Below are 19,169 nucleotides of genomic sequence, written 5' to 3'. Positions count from 1 at the left end.
CACATAAATATACATACACATAACTATACATACACACACACACATATATATATATATGTACCCCGCCTTCCGCCCGATTGTAGCTGAGATAGGCGCCAGCGCCCCCCGCAACCCCAAAAGGGAATAAGCGGTAGAAATGGATGGATGGATATATATCAATCAATCAATCAATGTTTACTTATATAGCCCTAAATCACTAGTGTCTCAAAGGGCTGCACAAACCACTACGACATCCTCGGTAGGCCCACATAAGGGCAAGGAAAACTCACACCCAGTGGGACGTCGGTGACAATGATGACTATGAGAACCTTGGAGAGGAGGAAAGCAATGGATGTCGAGCGGGTCTAACATGATACTGTGAAAGTTCAATCCATAATGCATCCAACACAGTCGCGAGAGTCCAGTCCAAAGCGGATCCAACGCAGCAGCGAGAGTCCCGTTCACAGCGGAGCCAGCAGGAAACCATCCCAAGCGGAGGCGGATCAGCAGCGCAGAGATGTCCCCAGCCGATACACAGGCAAGCGGTACATGGCCACCGGATCGGACCGGACCCCCTCCACAAGGGAGAGTGGGACATAGAAGAAAAAGAAAAGAAACGGCAGATCAACTGGTCCAAAAAGGGGTCTATTTAAAGGCTAGAGTATACAAATGAGTTTTAAGGTGAGACTTAAATGCTTCTACTGAGGTAGCATCTCGAACTGTTGCCGGGAGGGCATTCCAGAGTACTGGAGCCCGAACGGAAAACACTCTATAGCCCGCAGACTTTTTTTGGGCTTTGGGAATCACTAATAAGCCGGAGTCCTTTGAACGCAGATTTCTTGCCGGGACATATGGTACAATACAATCGGCAAGATAGGATGGAGCTAGACCGTGTAGTATTTCATACGTAAGTAGTAAAACCTTAAAGTCACATCTTAAGTGCACAGGAAGCCAGTGCAGGTGAGCCAGTACAGGCGTAATGTGATCAAACTTTCTTGTTCTTGTCAAAAGTCTAGCAGCCGCATTTTGTACCAACTGTAATCTTTTAATGCTAGACATGGGGAGACCCGAAAATAATACGTTACAGTAGTCGAGGCGAGACGTAACAAACGCATGGATAATGATCTCAGCGTCTTTAGTGGACAGAATGGAGCGAATTTTAGCGATATTACGCAGATAAAAGAAGGCCGTTTTAGTAACGCTTTTAATGTGTGCCGTAACTATACATACACTTATATATATATATATGTATACACATAAATATACATACACAAATATATGTATACACATTTATATATACACACACATAAATATACATACACATAACTATAAATACACAGATATACATATATATATATATACACACACACATTTTTATATATACATACACATTACTATACATATACATACATATATAATTATACATACACATATATACTCACACACATTAATATACATACACATATCAAATCAACTTTATTTATAGAGCACATTTAAAATTTACCACAGGTGTAGCCAAAGTTCTGTACAATGGGCAGGTTAAAAGATAATACGAGGACTGAGCAAACAACACAACACAAATAGAACATGATAAAAAATAAATAAATAAAACATAAAAACAGGAACACATCAGGTGTATAATGGGGCGCCATTGCAGGATGGATATCACTCAGTGTTAAAAGCCAAGGAATAAAAGTATGTTTTGAAGAGGGATTTAAAAACAGGAAGAGAGGAGGCTTGTCTAACACTCAAAGGTCGGTCGTTCCAGAGCTTGGGAGCAGCAGCGGCGAAAGATTTGTCACCTCTAAGCTTCAGCCTTGTGTCAGGGACCGTCAGTAGCAGCTGATTGGCTGATCTTAGGGATCAGGTGGGGCCGTAAGGCTGAAGGAGGTCGGAGAGATATGTTGGCGCGAGGTTGTTTAGACATTTAAAAAAAAAAATAGAAGGAGCTTAAAGTTGATTCGATAACGCACAGGGAGCCAGCGAAGGGACGTGATGTGCTCACGTCTGCGGGTCTGTGTTAGCAGACGAGCAGCAGAGTTCTGCACGATCTGCAGGCGGTCGAGGGAGGCCTGGCTGATGCCGACATACAGGGCATTGCAGTAGTCTAAACCATTCCAGATAAAGGCGTGGATTAATTTCTCAAGATCATGTCCTGATAGAAGCGGTTTCACTTTCGCTATTTGGCGTAATTGATAAAAGCTTTTTTGAACGACGCTGCTGATTTGTTTTTCGGATTTAAAATCCGAGTCGAACTTTACCCCCAGGTTTGTGACACAGTCGCTGAGATACGGGGTCAGAGTACTGAGGTCAACGTTAGTTGTATAACCATACATACACGTATTTACACATATACTGTATATATGTACACGTTTTATACACACAGACAGAACTATACATACACAAATATATAGTATATATATATATACACCTTTATACACACACACACAAATATACATACACAACTATACATAAACACACATTTACACACATTTTTATATATACTGTACATACACATACCTATACATACACACATAGATATATACACACACAAATATACATATAAACATACATATACACGTAACTACATACACATATATATATACATACATATATATGTATATATATATATATATACACACACATAAATAAACATACACAACTATACTTACACATATGCATATATACACATGTATATATATACATGCATGTACAGACACATGTATACATACATACACATTTATACGCACACACGTGTGTATATATATGTAAATATATATATACACACATATATATATATACATATATATATATATATATATATATATACACACACACATATATATATATATATATATATATATATATAGGTTTCTCAAAGATGAAATTTTCCATGACATTTTTGCGTATTGACAACAGTTAAAAATGGATGACGTGCACACCATATATATATACAAATATATGTATAAACAGTATATATGTAAATATATGTAAATATATATACATATATATACATATACATATATATATATATATATATACATATATATATATATACATATATCGGTTTCTCAAAGATGAAATTTTCCATGACATTTTTGCGTATTGACAACAGTTAAAAATGGATGACGTGCACACCATATATATATACAAATATATGTATAAACAGTATATATCTAAATATATGTAAATATATATATATATATATATATATATATATATTTACATATATTTAGATATATATATACATATATAGGTTTCTCAAAGATGAAATTTTCCATGACATTTTTGCGTATTGACAACAGTTAAAAATGGATGACGTGCACACCAACCGACCGAATGTTCCAGTTGATATAACAGACGCAAAACGTGATGCAAAAAGACTTAACTAAGCTAAAATTGGTGTCGCTTTTTCAATTTTTTTTTTTGGGGGGGGGGGGTTAACATTAGCAAAAAATCCAGAACTTAATGCTAAAAGAGTTGTTTTGTATCCTAATGTCTTGATCATTTTAAAGAGAAATTGTGTTTTTTGTTTTGTTTGTTTAAGTGATGACAACATTTAGAAACTGAAAACTTTTGATAAGGTTTCTCAAAGATAACGTTTTCAACAACAATACATTTTTACGTACGTAAAAACAGTTAAAAATGGAAGACGTGTAGGCAAAATTTTGCACTACACCAACGACCAAATGTTCCAGTTGTTATAACAGACGCAAAACGTGATGCAAAAAGACTTAACAAAGCTGAAATTGGTGTCGCCTTTTCAGTTTTTTTTTATTTTAGGAGTGGAGGGGTTTAACATTAGCGAAAAATGCAGAACTTAATGCTAAAAGACTTGTTTTGTAACCTAACGTCTTAATAGTTTTAAAGCAAAAACTGTTGTTTCTGTTTTGTTTGTTTACGTGATGACAACATTTCGAAACCGAAAACTTTTGAAATGGTTTCTCAAAGATAGTTTTCAACAATACATTTTTGCGTACCTAAAAAAACAGTTAAAAATGGAGGACGTGTACGCAAAATTTTGCATTTCACCAACGACCATAATGTTCAAGTTAATATAACAACGCAAAATTTGACGGTAAAAACTTTGCTAATAATAATACTACATCACGATAGCTTTAAAGCAAAAATGTCTGTTGTTTTGTTCTGTTTGTTTACGTGATGCCAACGTTTAGAAACCAATAAGTTTTGAAACGGTTTGTCAAAGATGAAGTTTACCATGAATTTTTTGCGCATTGACAATAGTTAAAAATGGAGGACGTGTACACCAAATGTTGATATAACAGACGCAAAACATGATGCAAAAAGACTTAAAGCTAAAATTGGTGTCGCTTTTTCAGATTTTGGGGGGGGGGGGTTAACATTAGCAAAAAATGCAGTACTTAATGCTAAAAGAGCTATTTTGTATACTAACCTTGATAGTTTTAAAGCCAAAACTGTTGTTTTGTTTTGTTTGGTTTATTTACGTGATGACAACATTTAGAAACTGAAAACTTTTGAAAAGGTTTCTCAAAGATAAAGTTTTCAACGACAATACATTTTTGCGTACCTAAAAAAAGTTAAAATTTTGCATAACACCAATGACCAAATGTTACAGTTGATATAACAAATGCAAAACGTGACACTAAAAAACATAACTAAGTTAAAATTGGTGTCGTTTTTTGGTTTTGGATTCAAACAAACACAATTGTAAACAAACAGAAAAATGTAATGCTTAAAAAAAATGGGACATGGCAAAAGACTGATGATGGATTTCATCGTAAAACATCGAAAATCCTTTTTTGCCGTTTGTGTACGCATCAAAAGTGTTTAGAATCTGAAAACACTTGGAAAAAAAAGGTGCCAAAATACAATTGCTGGGTAATATCGAAAATGGAGGGACAGAAAATACCGTTCACATATGAATGTTAACGTATGATCTATTATTAATGTTAATGTTAATTAGTATTTATTCATTGTTGTGTTGCAACATCAAGACTTATTAAAAAAAAAAAGGTTTATGAATCATTTTATTGAACTATATGTACAGTATGTACTGTGTATGTATATCTGTGTGTGTGTGTGTGTGTGTGTGTGTATATATATATATATATGTGTATATATATTCATGTGTGTGTATGTATAGTTATGTGTATGTATGGTTATGTGTGTATATATATGTGTGTATGTATAGCTATGTGTATGTATATTTGTGTGTGTATGTATAGTTGTGTTTGTATGTATAAGTGTGAGTGTGTATATACATATATGTATGTGTGTGTGTGTGTCTGTGTGTATGTATAGTGATGTATATGTATGTATATATATATATATATGTATATATATATGTATATATTTGTTTATGTATAGCTGTGTGTGTATATATGTTTATGTATAGTATTATGTGTACAGTGGTGCAAAAAAGTATTTAGTCAGCCACCGATTGTGCAAGTTTTCCCACTTAAAACGATGACAGAGGTCTGTAATTTTCATCATAGGTACACTTCAACTGTGAGAAACAGAATGTGAAAAAAAAAATCCAGGAATTCACATTGTAGGAATTTTAAAGAATTTATTTGTAAATTATGGTGGAAAATAAGTATTCGGTGAACCATTCAAAGCTCTCACTGATGGAAGGAGGTTTTGGCTCAAAATGTCACGATACATGGCCCCATTCATTCTTTCCTTAACACGGATCATTCGTCCTGTCCCCTTAGCAGAAAAACAGCCCCAAAGCATGATGTTTCCACCCCCATGCTTCACAGTAGGTATGGTGTTCTTGCGATGCAACTCAGTATTCTTCTTCCTCCAAACACGACGAGTTGAGTTTATACCAAAATGGATACATGGGTGATACAGCAGAGGATTGGGAGAATGTCATGTGGTCAGATGGAACCAAAATATAACTTTTTACTATTTATAAAATAATTAAAAAATTAACTAAAACTGTGAGTACTGGTTTTAAAGAAAGTATTGTTATGCTACCATTTTGAACATTTAGCGGTTGTTAGCATGCCCCATGGTCCATTCCGTGAAAGCAAGCGCTTGAAAGTTCTGGCGGTACCGGCGTTGAGGGGAAAGTGATGGCGAAGAGAGAAAAGGGGGCCCCCGACCCCCCCTCACATCAAAGCACTCCCCTCCAGCAGCGTCTTGTGATATTTATTTATTGAGATGATTTTGCCAGAAACCCAATGGCCCGGCTTTGCCCCCCCCCCCACGGTACTCTTTGATATGTTGCAGGTTGTCCTCCGAGGAAGCGGGGTCAGGGGGAGGGTCAAGCCAGGAAGCCCCGCCCCCAGGTGGCTGGCAGCTATTGGTATCACACACACACACACACACACACACACACACACACAAACACACACACACACAGCCAGCCAGATGATGCATTGATTACCATTACAGGGCCAATTATTTGTTTCCTCCACCTTCTTGCAGGAACGCGGCTCACATCTAAATGAATATCGGATTAAGACCTCAAGAGTTTGCATCCGCCTCAAACCGAGTGCAAAGTCAAAACAAGACAAAAATGGCCCGTGTGGTGCAAAAACCTCACACATTTACCGGCCCAAAATGCTCGAATTAGGCTTAAGTAGCAGCCACGTTAGCATGTGTGTTAGCATGTTGCGCTAGCTACAGACTAACACAGGGGTCAGCAACCTTTTTGAAACCAAGAGCTACTTCTTGGGTACTGATTAATGCGAAGGGCTACCAGTTTGATACACACTTAAAGAAATTGCCAGAAATAGCCAATTTGCTCAATTTACCTTTAATAAATAAATGTATATATATAAAAAAATGGGTATTTCTGTCTGTCATTCCGTCGTACATTTTTTTTCCTTTTACGGAAGGTTTATTTTGTAGAGAATAAATTATGAAAAAAACACTTGGATTGATTGATTGATACTTTTATTAGTAGATTGCACAGTACAGTACATATTCCGTACAATTGACCACTAAATGGTAACACCCGAATAAGTTTTTCAACTTGTTTAAGTCGGGGTCCACGTTAATCATGGTTGAACGGTTTAAAAGAGGAGAAAACACGAAACAAATGAAAATAAAATTTTGAAACATAGTTTATCTTCAATTTCGACTCTTTAAGATTCAAAATTCAACCGAAAAAAATGAAGAGAAAAACTAGCTAATTCGAATCTTTTTGAAAAAATAAAAAAATATTATTTATGGAACATCATTAGTCATTTTTCCTGATTAATTTTAGAATTTTGATGACATGTTTTAAATAGGTTAAAATCCAATTTACACTTTGTTAGAATAAATAACAAATTGGACCAAGCTATATTTCTAACAAAGACAAATAATAATTTCTTCTAGATTTTCCGGAACAAAAATTTTAAACGAAATATAAAAGACTTTGAAATAAGATTTAAATTTGATTCTACAGATCTTCTAGATTTGCCAGAATAATTTTTGGGAATTTTAATCATAATAAGTTTGAAGAAATATTTCACAAATATTCTTCGTGGAAAAAGCAGAAGCTAAAATGAAGAATTAAATTAAAATGTATTTATTATTCGTTAAAATAAAAAAAAAATATTTACTTGAACGTTGATTTCAATTGTCAGGAAAGAAGAGGAAGGAATTCAAAAGGTATATGTTTTTAAAAATCCTAAAATCATTTTTAAGGTTGTATTTTTTCTCTAAAATTGTCTTTCTGAAAGTTATAAGAAGCAAAGTAAAAAAAAGATATATATATATTTAACCTTCCTCTTGTGTTAGCTTCCTGTTAGCATCTCTCATGTTAACGGGTCGGTTTTGACCCATGTCTTAAATCAGCTGTAAAATACACTAAAAACAATCATCTATCATCTAATTTGTTTCTTATCTCTTGGTTGCCTTGCTAGGCTTCCTAATCCATGAAAATATTGTTTTTTAATATTTTTGGTGTGGGCCATTGGGCCTGTTTTTTGTCAGTATACCCCACGATTTCAATTTTAAAAAAATGGTAAAATGAACCTCAAGAGAATTGTATAAATAAATAAAAAATAAATAAAATGTTGTGTTACTTGACTATAACTAAGGGATATTAGAACACATCTCTTAAATAAATTGTATTTATGTTTTCATTTTAATCATTTTATACTGAATTGACCTCACATGTCTGGACGTGCCCGTCTTTGTTTGTTTTTGTACTGGATAACAAGGTAAAATGAGAATCCCCTAAAGCTCACATGATTGGGAGAGGAGCTGGCTGTCAGTGTGTTTAGTTTTAGCTGTAATTATTGCTTGAAAATCTTATTTTTATAATTGGGTCAAAACCGACTCATAATTTCAACCAGAGCATTTTATAATTTAGTGAAACACAAACAAAATGTTTTGTTTTGTTAAAATAGAGGTTCCTGACAAAGTCAAAAAGCCTTGAAGCAAAAAACATAAATGTATGTGTTTTTTTATGCATTTGAAAACTAAAATGGGTCGGTGCCGACCCTAACACAAGACAAAGGTTAAACAAGTGAAGACCAAGTCTTTAAAATATTTTCCTGGATTTTCAAATTCTATTTGAGTTTTGTCTCTCTTAGAATTAAAAATGTCGAGCAAAGCGTGACCAGCTTGATAGTAAATAAATACAATTTAAAAAATAGAGGCAGCTCACTGGTAAGTGCTGCTATTTGAGCTATTTTTAGAACAGGCCAGCGGGCGACTCATCTGGTCCTTACGGGCGCCGCGTTGGTGAGCCCTGGACTAACATAATGGCCGCCGCAATTCAAACTAAGATGAAACCAAAGACAACAAAAGTGTGACCCAAAACAACAGCAGAGGTAGGAAAACTCATTAAAAAAAGAAAAAAACTAGCTATCTACAATAGCTTCTCACATATCTTATTTTTCATGCTGGCTGTTAGCATAACAGCTAGTTGTTATGCTAACAGTATTAGCGTCCTGTATTTGCCTACGCTGTAAAAAATAGGTATTTTCAAAACTCTTATCCATTTTTTCCCATCAGTAATCATCCATGTGCTGTAAACAATATGTATTTTCAAAACACTTATTCATTTTTTCATCAATAATTTACGTCAAGGTGCCAAAACGGGCAGCGTCCGCTGAGAATTCCCACGGTTCCTCAACGCACCGCGGCTTGTAATTTAAACTCATCTCGTCGCCGCGGTGACACGTCTTGTGGACATGTCGCCCTGTCAAATCATTCTTAATACAGCGTGAGGGTGACAAGCGATATTCAGATTTGCTGCGCCTCGTAAACTCGCCGGCCATTCGTCGACGGCCCATCAATCAAAACATCCTCACCTGTCAGCCATATTTGAATAGGAGGCGGCGCTCGGACGAATCGGCATGTGGGACAATAAATATAATATTTAATACGTATAAATATAAAACAATCTACTATTGTTTCATTTGTGTTATATATTTGTTAATAATATTCATTTACTTCAATAATGTGTGCTTTATTAAAAATAATTTCTCATTTATAAATGTTTACATATTCATATTTGTGCTTCATTCTTTATATCAAGAAATTACTGTTGTTTTTTATCCATCCATCCATTTTCTACCGCTTATTCCCTTTTGGGGTCGCGGAAGGCGGGGTACACCCTGGACAAGTCGCCACCCCATCGCAGGGCCAACACAGATAGACAACATTCACACTCACACACTAGGGCCAATTTTAGTGTTGCCAATCAACCTATCCCCAGGTGCATGTTTTTTGGAAGTGGGAGGAAGCCGGAGTACCCGGAGGGAACCCACGCATTCACGGGGAGAACATGCAAACTCCGCACAGAAAGATCATGTGCCTGGATTTGAACCCAGGACTGCAGGAACTTCGTATTGTGAGGCAGACGCACTAACCCCTCTCCCACCGTGAAGCCCCTGTTTTTTATCTATTTAATGTTATTATTCTTACAAGCCAAAAAACAAGTCGATATGGGCAAAAAATATATAAATATTTTTAAAATTATTTTTACATCCAAATACATTTTTCACTTTATCTTGTCTTTTGTTGCGCATTTGTTTTATTTGTATTATTATTATTCATTATCAGTGATGCTATAATTTGATCCACTTTGTAATTTTTAACAGATTTTCATTAAAATTACTTGTTTTTATAAAATATTAATTTGGTTCTTTATATTATTTGCACTTTAATGTTTTAAAATGTAATCATACAATGTTTAATTTTTTTTTATGAATATTCTGAAACAAGTATTAATTGGCAAACCTGGGTTTTTGTATTATTATTGATATTTTCCTAATCAATTAGTTTATTTTTCATTTATTTGGTTCTGTATAATGATTGCACTGTTATGATCCGCTGTCCGGATCATATTATGTTTTGGTTTTGAGTCTTTTTGTACTTTCTTCTGCTAATGTTTGCCTTAGTTCCTGGTTGCACTTCCTTAGTTCTGGGTTTGTTCTGTCGCCATAGTTACTTACTTGTTTCACCTGCCACTTGTTTCCAGACACATACATGTTTTTCATTACTGTCTTTATTCAAGCCTGCCTTTTCGGTTCATTCAGCCTTGCCTCTTAGTTTGTGTTTCACAACAGTGACGACGCTGATCCGCAACCAGCTAGTTTCCACGCTAAGTATTTGTTTTTTTCTAGCTCCCATGCTAGTTGTGTTTGTTTTGCCTTTTGTGCCATGTGAACATTTTCTGTTCATAGTCTGTTTTAATTTTAAATAAACCCTCGTTTCTTACCTTCCCGCTGTGTTCCAGCCCGACTGCATCCATGACAGAACGAACCCGCATCACGATGCCCCGCAATCGTTACATGCACTTTATTTTTCATTTTTATTGTACAATGTTCATCATTGTTATGAATATTCTGAAACAAGTAGCTATTGTCAAACATGATGCTAAAGTTTGCTACAGATTCTATCTGATATTATATATTTTTATTAGATAGTTTTTATTTGTTTCTTTATTTAATTTTTTATATATATATTATAAAAATACTGTTATGCCAAAGATTGCTATTTTTTTTCATTATCATACATTCCTTGAAATATTATATTTGACCATAATATTACCATAATAATATTCTTATTATGGCATATTCATTCCATTATTATTTCATTATTAACCATCATTCCAGTGGTAAATATGTTGACAAGAGGTTTAATGGATTAGATGAAGATAAACACAGAACAAACATGACAAGGTGACAATAAGCGTCCATCTTTCTTGGCACAGAACATCAATACGACTAATTGAAGGAGTGCAAACAATAATCTATGTTAGCGTTCAACACTGAGCGATTGTGTGTTTATTACAGGGAACACAGGAAATGAAGATGGATATGAGGGACAACATGGACGCCTTCCTCCATGTTCATGCATGAGATTCAAAGGAGGAGGGAATCGAACCTGCGGTTTATCAGCACATTGGGCCAAATGGTGTCATCCATCAGGACGGACATTGTAATTCACTTTCTATTTCCTCATCAATCAAACTCGTCCATGTCAGGTGTGTGCGTGCAGAACCTCCACTTACACCCGTCAACTTGATTCTATGCTAACATCAGCACTCGGCGTCCAAACACAACGCTGATAAGACGTGTTTATATTTACAAAAAATATGTTTATATGTACAAAGAATATATTGATAAAGGGGGTGAGGGGGATGGGTCAAATGCAGATAATCTCACTACACATAGTGTGTGTGTGACAATTATTGGTACTTGAACTTTATAAGATGTGTTTATATTTACAAAAAACATGTTTATACAAAGATTATATTGATAAGACGTGTTTATATTTACAAAAAATATGATTAAATGAACAAAGAATATATTGATCAGACGCGTTTATATTTACAGAAAACATGTTCATATCTACAAAGACTATATTGATGATACATGTTAATATTTACAAAGACTATATTAAAAAGACATGTTTATATTTACAACAAACATGTTTATGCAAAGATTATATTGATAAGACGTGTTTATATTTACAAAAAACATGTTTATCTTTACAAAGACTATTGATGAAACATGTTTATATTTACAAAGACTATATTAATAAGACATGTTTATATGTACAAAGACTATATTGATGAAACTTGTTGATATTTACAAAAAACATGTTCATATTTACAAAGACTATATTGAAAAGACGTGTTTATATTTACAAAACATGTTTATATTTACAAAACGTATTTATCTTTACAAGGACTATATTGATAAGACCTGTTTGTATTTACAAAAAACATGTTTTTCTTTACAAAGACTAATATGATAAAACATATTTGTATTTACAAAAAAACATGTTTATATTTACAAAGACTATATTGATAAAACATATTTATATTTACAAAAAACATGTTTGTATTTACAAAGATTATATTGATAAGACGTGTTTATATTTACAAAAAATATATTTATATCTACAAAGACTATATTTACAAAGACTATATTTAAAAGACGTGTTTATATTTACAAAAAAACATTTTTATATTTTAAAAGACTATATTGAAAATATGTGTTTATATTTACAAAAACATGTTTATCTTTACAAGGACTATATTGATAAAACTTATTTGTATTTACAAAAAACATGTTCATATTTACAAAGACTATATTGAAAAGACGTGTTTATATTTACAAAAACATGTTTATCTTTACAAGGCCTATATTGATAAAACATATTTGTATTTACAAAAAACTTGTTTATATTTACAAAGACTGTATTGATGTAACATGTTTACATTTACAAAGGCTATATTGATGAAACATGTTTATATTTACCAAAAACATGTTTATATTTACAAAATTATATTAAAAAGTCGTGTTTATATTTACAAAAAACATGTTTATATTTACAAAGACTATATTGAAAAGACGTGTTTTCATTTACAAAAACATGTTTATATTTACAAAGACTATATAAAAAAAGACGTGTTTATATTTACAAAAACATGTTTATATTTACAAAGACTATATTGAAAAGACGTGTTTATATTTACAAAAACATGTTTATCTTTACGAGGACTATATTGATAAGACGTGATTATATTTACAAAAAACATGTTTATATTTACAAAGACTATATTGAAAAGACGTGTTTGTGTTTACAAAAACATGTTTATCTTTACAAGGACTATATTGATAAGACCTATTTATATTTACAAAAAATATGTTTATCTTTACAAGGACTATATTGATAAGACCTATTTATATTTACAAAAAGCATGTTTATATTTACAAAGACTATATTGATGAAACATGTTTATATTTAAAAAAAAACATGTTTGTCTTTACAAAGACTGTATTGATAAGACGTGTTTATATTTACAAAAACATGTTTATCTTTACAAGGACTATATTGATCAGATGTGAATATATTACAAAACACATTTACGACTAAAAAATTTATTTGTCTGCTTTAATTTCCTTCCAGAAAATGTTCAATATTACTTTTGTCAAGATGTCATATTTTTACATCTCACATTGTGTTAGTTTATGAATGTATGTTTTTTTATGTGCAATATTACCAACTGCAACATTGTTTCTGTGAAAATTGGTGATATTTATTGTCCATTTAAACACTGATAAAAATACTCCTGTGCCAACTTTTTTGCAATGTCTTACTGCCATTAAAATTCAAAGTTAATGATTATTTGAAAAAAAAAAAAAAATTACGTTTCTTAGTTCGAAAGTTGAATATCTTGTCTTTGCAGTCTATTCAATTGAATATTAGATGAAAAGGATTTGCAAATCATTGTATTCTGTTTTTATTTACCATTTACACAACCTGCTAACTTCACTGGTTTTGGGTTTTATTAAAAAAACAACAACACCCGCTTAAAGAGGACCTCTTATGCAAAAACAACTTTTTTAACCTACTGGAGCATGTTTTTGTGTATTTGGGATCTGCATAAGTCCTGCATATTTGAACTCAAACCATGAAGACATTGTGGAGATATTTATAAAACAATCTTGCCTTCATTCAAACTTCCTCCAAACGAGCTGTTTGGAATTTATGCGTCTATAGTTCCACCATCCATCAATTCATCGATCATCCATCCTTCTATCTATCCATACATCTATCCTTCCACATCCATCCGTTCAATCACCATTCAATCTACCCATGCATTTATCCTTATACGATATATCCGTTCATCTATCATCCATCCTTTTATTTAATTATGCATCTATCCTTCCACCATCCGTCTGTTTATCCATCATCGATCCTTCTATCTATCCATGCATCTATCCTTCCACCATCCATCCGTTCATCTACGATCCATCCTTCTATTTATGCATCGATAGTTGCATCATCCATCTGTTGATCTATCATCTATCTCTTTCTATCCATCCATATATCTATCCTTCCACGTCCATCCATTCAACCACCATTTAATCTACCCATGCATTTATTCTTCTACATCCATCCATTCATCTATCATCCATCCACCATTCAATCTACCCATGCATCTATCGTTCTACTATCCATCTGTTCATTTATCATCCATCCTTCTATCTATCCATGCATCTATCCTTCCACCATCCATCCGTTCATCTATCATCCATCCTTCTATTTATGCATCTATAGTTCCACCTTCCATCAGTTCATCAATCATCCATCCATCCTTCTATCCATCCATACAACTATCCTTCCACATCCATCCGTTCAACCACCATTCAATCTACCCATGCATTTATCCTTCTACCAGCCATCTGTTCATCTATCATCCATCCTTCTACTTACTTATGGATCTATCCTTCCACCATCCATCAGTTCCTCCATCATCCATCTTTGTATGATGCATCTATCCTTCCACCATCCAACCGTTTGTCTATTATCCATCCTTCTATCACGTGTGTCTTTTCACCACCCATCCGTTCATTTATCTTTCATCCCTCTATCCATCCATGCATCTATCCTTCTAATCTATTTATGCGTCTATCCTTCCACCATCCATCTGTTCATCTGTCATCCAATCTATCCATGCATATATCCATCAACCATCCATCCATTCCTCTATCATCCAACCTTTTATCTATCATGCATCTATCCTTTCACCATCCATCCCTTCATCTGTCATCCATCATCTTATCTATCATGCACCTATCTTTCCATCATCCATCCTTCTATCTATCATCCATGCATCTATCCTTCCACCATCCATCCGTCTATCATCCATCATCCAATCTATCCATGCATCTATCCTTCCACCATCCATCTGTTCATCTGTCATCCAACAATCTATTCACGCATACAGTATTTCCTTCCACCATCCATCCATTCATCTATCATCCAACCTTCTATCTATCCATGCATCTATCCTTCCACCATCTATCCGTTTGTCTGTCATCCATCATCCAATCCATCATGCATCTATCTTTCCACCATCCATCTATTCATCTATCATCCATCCTTCTATCTATCATCCATGCATCTATCCTTCCACCATCCAACTGTCTATCATCCATCTTTCTATCACATATCAATACTTCCACCATCCATCCTTGCATCTATCCTTCTAATCTATACATGCATCTATCTTTCCACCGTCCACCTGTTCATCTGTCATCCAACAATCCATTCATGCATACAATATATCTATCCACCATCCACCCATCCATTCATTTATCATCCAACCTTCTATCCATCCCTGCATCTATCCTTCCACCATGCATCTATCCTTCCACCATCCATCCGTTTGTCCGTCATCTATCATCCAATCTATCATGCATCTATTTTTCCGCCATCCATCTATTCATCTATCATCATGCATCTATCCTTCCACCCTCCATCTGTCTATCATCCAATCTATCATGCATCTATTCTTCCACCATCCATCTGTCTATCATCCATCCTTCTATCACGTATCAATACTTCCACCATCCATCCTTCTATCTATCCGTGCATCTATCCTTCTAATCTAATTATGCATCTATCCTTCCACCATCCATCCGTTCATCTGTCATCCAACCTTCTATCCATCCCTGCATCTATCCTTCCACCATGCATCTATCCTTCCACCATCCATCCGTTTGTCCGTCATCTATCATCCAATCTATCATGCATCTATTTTTCCGCCATCCATCTATTCATCTATCATCATGCATCTATCCTTCCACCCTCCATCTGTCTATCATCCAATCTATCATGCATCTATTCTTCCACCATCCATCTGTCTATCATCCATCCTTCTATCACGTATCAATACTTCCACCATCCATCCTTCTATCTATCCGTGCATCTATCCTTCTAATCTAATTATGCATCTATCCTTCCACCATCCATCCGTTCATCTGTCATCCAACCTTCTATCTATCCATGCATCTATCCTTCCACCATGCATCTATCTTTCCACCATCCATCCGTTTGTCTGTCATCCATCATCCAATCTATCATGCATCTATTTTTCCACCATCCATCTATTCATCTATCATCCATGCATCTATCCTTCCACCATCCATCTATTCATCTGGCATCCAACAATCCATCCATGCATACAGTATTTCCCTCCACCATCCATCCATTCATCTATCATCCAACCTTCTATCTATCATGCATCTATCCTTCCACCATCCATCCGTTCGTCTGTCATCCATCATCCAATCTATCATGCATCTATCTTTCCACCATCCATCTATTCGCCTATCATCCATCCTTCTATCTATCATCCATGCATCTATCCTTCCACCATCCATCTGTCTATCATCCATCCTTCTATCACGTATCAATACTTCCACCATCCATCCTTCTATCTATCCATGCATCTATCCTTCTAATCTATTTATGCATCTATTCTTCCACCATCCATGCATACAGTATTTCCCTCCACCATCCATACATTCATCTATCATCCAACCTTCTATCTATCCATGCATCTACCCTTCCACCATCCATCCGTTCATCTGTCATCCATCATCTAATCTATCATGCATCTATTTTTCCACCATCCATCTATTCATCTATCATCCATCCTTTTATCTATCATCCATGCATCTATCCTTCCACCATCCATCCGTCTATTATCCAATCTATCTATGCATCTATCCTTCCACCTTCCATCTGTCTATCATCCATCCTTCTATCACGTATCAATACTTCCACCATCCATCTTTCTATCTATACATGCATCTATCCTTCTAATCTATTTGTGCATCTATCCTTCCACCATCCATCTGTTCATCTGTCATCCAATAATCCATCCATGCATACAGTATATCCCTCCACCATCCATCCATTCATCTATCATTCAACCTTGTATCTATCCATGCATCTATCCTTCCACCTTGCATCTATCCTTCCACCATCCATCCGTTCGTCTGTCATCCATCATCCAGTCTACCATGCATCTATCCTTCCACCATCCATTTATCATCCATCATCCAATCTATCCATGCATCTATCCTTCCACCATCCATCTGTCTATCATCCATCCTTCTATCACATATCAATACTTCCACCATCCATCCTTCTATCTATCCATGCATCTATCCTTCTAATCCAGGGGTAGGGAACCTATGGCTCCAGAGCCAGATGTGGCTCATTTGATGACTGCATCTGGCTCTCAGATAAATCTTAGTTGACATTGCTTAACACGATAAGTAATAAATAATTCCGCAGGTAATCACAGAGTTAAAAATAAAACATTCTCATGCATTTTAATCCATCCATCCGTTCTTTACCCCACCGCATTAATGGTAAGAAGCATGTTACTTATTATTGAACCGGACAAGCAGTAGTAAATGGATGGATTGTTTCAGAATAACAATGTTATTCTGAGACGCATTATACTCTAAAAATGTTGGTCTTACTTAAAAATGCACACATTTAGTTGTATTCAGTGTTAACATTTTTATATGGCTCTCACGGAAACACATTTTAAAATATTTGGCTTTCATGGCTCTCTCGGCCAAAAAGGTTCCCGACCCCTGTTCTAATCTATTTATGCATCTATCCTTCCACCATCCATCTATTCATCTGTCATCCAACAATCCATCCATGTATACAGTATTTCCTTCCACCATGCATCCGTTTGTCTGTCATCCATCATCCAATCTATCATGCATCTATTTTTCCACCATCCATTTATTCATCTATCATCCATGCATCTATCCTTCCACCATCCATCTGTCTATCATCCATCATCCAATCTATCATGCATCTATTCTTCCACCATCCATCTGTCTATCATCTATCCTTCTATCACGTATCAATACTTCCACCATCCATCTTTCTATCTATCCATGCATCTATCCTTGTAATCTATTTATGCATCCATCCCTCCACCATCCATCTATTAATCTATCATCCAACCTTCTATCTATCCATGCATCTATTCTTCCTCCATCCATCTGTTCATCTGTCATCCAACAATCTATCCATGCATACAGTATTTCCCTCCACCATCCATACATTCATCTATCATCCAACCTTCTGCATCTATTCTTCCACCATGTATCTGTTTGTCCGTCTTTCATCATCCAATCTATCACGCAGCTATCTTTCCACCATCCATCCATTTATCTATCGTCCATCTTTCTATCTATCGGTGCATCTATCCTTCCACCATCCATCTGTCTATCATCCATCATCCAATCTATCATGTATCTATCCTTCCACCAACTTTCCGTTATCTATCATCCATCCTTCTATCATGTATCAATACTTCCACCATCCATCCCTCTATCTATCCATGCATCTGTCCTTCCCCATCCATCCGTACGTCTACCATCTACCCAATAATATGCCTCTCCATACATCCGTCCACCTATCCATCCAACCATGCATCCATCTCTGTAGTCAGCATGTTCCCTCAACAACATCTGCCGCTGCTTCCTGATCGATAAGTAGTGTGAAACAGGAAGTGGTGTGGATCCGAAAAGTCCAAAGGCTCTGTGAACATGATGATGGATGACAGCTTTCTGTCGTCAATCCTCATCAAAGTCGGTTCCGCTCGGATCTAACCAGAGAATCAGCGCATTGAATAGATTTTTTTTTGTTTTTGCTCTTTAAACAAATGAATGTGGCTTGTGTCTGCAAAAGTGAGGACTCACAGTTGATGAAATATGCAAACACACACACACACACACACACACACACACACACACACACACACACACACACACACAGGCAGTGTTGGATTCTTTGTCATGCAGCTAGCTGGCATGCAGCGAGTGTGTGCTGGGAGATGTTCTAAGAGCTCCTCTTACTTTGTGCCAGCTCGGCTTTGCCCAAGTGGCTTTGCCTTTAAGTTCCCCCATCTGCTTGTC

The sequence above is a fragment of the Nerophis ophidion genome, linkage group LG08 (genome assembly GCF_033978795.1).
Source record: "Nerophis ophidion isolate RoL-2023_Sa linkage group LG08, RoL_Noph_v1.0, whole genome shotgun sequence".
Taxonomy (NCBI): domain Eukaryota; kingdom Metazoa; phylum Chordata; class Actinopteri; order Syngnathiformes; family Syngnathidae; genus Nerophis; species Nerophis ophidion.
The sequence above is the reverse complement of the archived record's forward strand: the minus strand, read 5'-3'. Positions refer to the sequence as shown.